The sequence below is a fragment of the Jatropha curcas genome, chromosome 1 (assembly GCF_041381405.1).
Source record: "Jatropha curcas cultivar XTBG-Jc1 chromosome 1, XTBG_Jcur_1.0, whole genome shotgun sequence".
NCBI classification, from domain to species: Eukaryota; Viridiplantae; Streptophyta; class Magnoliopsida; order Malpighiales; family Euphorbiaceae; genus Jatropha; species Jatropha curcas.
Window position 1 is genome coordinate 7,232,676 of NC_143151.1, and position 3,580 is coordinate 7,236,255.

The 3,580-nt window shown below is 34.6% G+C and overlaps 1 pseudogene; it reads left to right on the forward strand.

Annotated features, from left to right (window-relative positions):
* Positions 1 to 3,152, forward strand: LOC149498911 (secreted RxLR effector protein 161 pseudogene; annotated as a pseudogene).
* The last annotated feature ends 428 nt before the right edge of the window (positions 3,153 to 3,580 follow it).

Below are 3,580 nucleotides of genomic sequence, written 5' to 3' on the forward strand. Positions count from 1 at the left end.
ATGCATGTGAAAAACGCATTCTTACATGGTGAAGTTGATCGTGAAATCTACATGGAGCAACCACCAGGGTTCAGAAGTCATGAAAATCCTAACTATGTGTGCAAGCTAAGGAAAGCTCTCTATGGTCTAAAACAAGCACCGAGGGCTTGGTATGGCAAGATTGCAAAATTCCTTGTCAAGAATGGATATGTTATGACACTAGCAGACTCTAGTTTGTTTGTGAAAGATCGGGAAGGAATATTAGCTATAGTGCTAGTGTATGTTAATGATTTAATAGTCACTGGCGACAAAGTCGAAGAGATTCAACTCATCTGAGAGAATTTGGCTACTCGTTTCAAGATGAAAGAGCTAGGAAAGCTCAAGCATTTCCTTGGATTGGAGATAGAAGAAGCCAAGGAAGGTTTGTACCTCGGACAATAGAAGTATGCAAGAGATCTACTGAAGAGGTTTGGAATGATGGAATGCAAGCCAATATCTACTCCAATGGATGCTAATGTCAAGCTGTGTGCTCATGAAGGGAATGATCTCGAAGATGCTACTATGTGTTCGATTTTTGTGTTACTTATCTTTGTGGGTCCCGTATATGTATGGCACAACCCAAGATGGGGGGTGAATTGGGTTTTCTAAAAACAGATATAAATTTTAAAATTTCAAAACAAAATATAGAATTCTAAGTGCAGCGGAAAAACAAAGAACTTGTGAGAATAGAATATGAATTAGAATCACCTCACAATGTTCTATTCATAAAAGATAGAAAGCCTGTGCAAAGTGCAGTTATCGATTAGAACTGCTTCACACTGACTTATTCAATATTAGAACTTCTTTATGAAGGAAAGCTATTGAAATTAGAACTTCCTCATAAAGTTTAGAAAATCACATAAGACTGTGTGAGAGATAGTTATTGAATTTAGAACTGCTTCACAAAGCCTTAATCAAGTATCAGAACTACTTTATGATGGAAAGCTATTGTAATTAGAACTTCCTCATAAAGTTTAGAAAATTAATTAGAAACCCAAGCAGTGAAATATACTGTGAATAGAAGAACGGTTAGAACATGGTATATTCACCTATCAGAATTCCAGAGTTCTAATGTTCAGAAAAGATAAGACTTATTACAGTTTTAGAACATCAAATTCATTTTCAACTTTAGCATTTCTAAAATGTAAACAGAAGTGTAATAAAACCAATATCAAGTAAACTTCAGAAATTAAAAGATGAACACAGTGATTTATAGTGGTTCGGCACTAACTCGCCTACATCCACTCCCCAAGACGCATCTTGAGATCCTCAACTATGTTATCTCTTTTCAAGGGTAAGAGACAAACCAACAGTACAAGGCAATAGATCGACACCTAGATCTACCCTCTTATCCCACTAGATTTTCCAAAGGTTCTAGTTAACCTCAACCCTTTCTGTTTTTGGCAGAGTACAGAAACTCGATTCAAGACATTAAAATCTCACACAAGGAGAAGGTTGCTTGATAACCTCTTTCCCAATAGCTTATCACCCAAGCTATTACACAAATGTTTAATCAAATAAAAGCCTGTCTACTATAGATTACAAAATCTAAATAGACAGAAAGAAATGCACATATAAACACAGGAAAAACAGTTTATCAGATTAGAAAATCGTTTAGAACACAGAACCGTTTTTCAAAAGTAGTTGTAAAACTTCTTTTCTCTTTAAAGATAAAAACGTTAAGTGTAAAGATGAAAAGAAAAATGGGGGTAGAGAGTAAGTTTTGAGAGATAAAGATTTGATCAATGAGAGAATGCTCTTAAAACGAAAACTCTTACTTCACCACAGCTCAAGACGTGAAAGCTCCTATTTATAGAAAGCATCGTGTCTCTTGCTTTTGGAAAGTGAATATTTCATTTGAAATCAGAATATTTGCTTTCCTTATTTAGAAGATACGAAAATCTTTGTTACCAAAAATTTATTTTATCCTTTTTGGTAAGAGAATAAAACACGATTTTGCTTTCCTTTAAAAAAAAGATTTTCGGCAGCATTATTTGGAAAATATTTTTCGAATAAGATGCTCTTACTAAAAACGAAAAGATTTCTCCCTTCATTTTAAGGTAAGAGAATAAATTGAAGTTTGTTTAGATCTTCATAAGATATTTCCGAAAGTAAAGTGTATGATTTATTACCAAAAACATTAGAGACGTAATCTCTTTAGTTTTAGGAAATTAAATCATTTTAACCTTAAAGAATATTTTCGAAAACAAATAAAAGAATTTATTTTGGAAAATCTAATTTCCGAAAAATATTTTGAATGAGAGAAAAATTTAATTTATGTGCTCATATATGAATTTTCTCTCTATCCTACAAAGTATCCTAAATACCTAACCACTAGGGTCTTCGAATATCTTTACTCAATGTAGGACTTGCCTTGTACGATTTCTTTCCATAATAATTCTGCATAAAATAATATTAGAACAAATAACATAATTTAAATTTATTTGTTTTGTTTTAATCATCAAAATCCGAGATTAGAAATTGACCCTTGAGCCAACACTCTTCTTCTTTATTCATCTTCTGGCACTGACCTTCTTCCTCTCTGGAACTACATGTCGTCCATCCCACCCCTCATAGATCTTCTTACATTAAGGGTCATACTTCATACAATGTCTCCTCTCTTATTATTCCATATTATCATCATCTACCCAATCCCCCACCTTCATACATAGAGGATTATACTTTATATTATTACATTCTCTACATTTACCCCATTCCACAGGAATGATCTCGAAGATGCTACTATGTATAGACAACTAGTGGAAAGCCTAATCTATCTCACTATGACACGGCCGGACATTTCCTTTGCAGTTGGAGTAGTCAGCCGATTTATGCAGAAGCCTAAGAAACCTCAATTGGAAGCAGTTCGAAGAATATTGAGATATGTCAAAAGTACAATCAATTATGACATCTTTTACAAGAGAGGTGAAATTATCAAGTTGGAAGGATATTGCGATGCTGATTATGCAGGAGCTCACGACACTCGGTGCTCGACAACAAGCTATGCATTTAGTCTTGGTTTAGGAGTAATCTCTTGGTGCAGCAAGAGACAACCTACAGTGTCACTTTCCACAACAGAAGCTGAGTATTGGGCAGCAGCAACAACAGCTCAGGAAAGTGTTTGGTTGTCATAGCTTATGAACGATCTCCATCAACCCATCGATTATCCAATTCCGTTAAATTGTGATAATCGTTCGGCTATACAAATGGCTGAGAATCTGATTTTTCATGCGAGAACAAAACACGTGGAGGTTCACTATCACTTTATCAGAGAGAAGGTTCTACAAGGAGAGATTAAAATGAAATATATCAAGACGGAGGATCAACCAGTCGATATTTTTACAAAGAGTTTAAGCACAAATAAATATGAAGATTTTCGCCAACAATTGGGAATGATGAAGAAAGAGAAATTAATCATTGAGGGAGAGTATTAAAATATCATCGATTAATTTAGAAAAGATAACCACCAAAATGGGCTACCACAATAAGATAAATACTTGGCAAGCTTCAAGCCCAAAGATGGATTCCCCAAGCCCACATTGTGTGTAAATACCTAGGACAT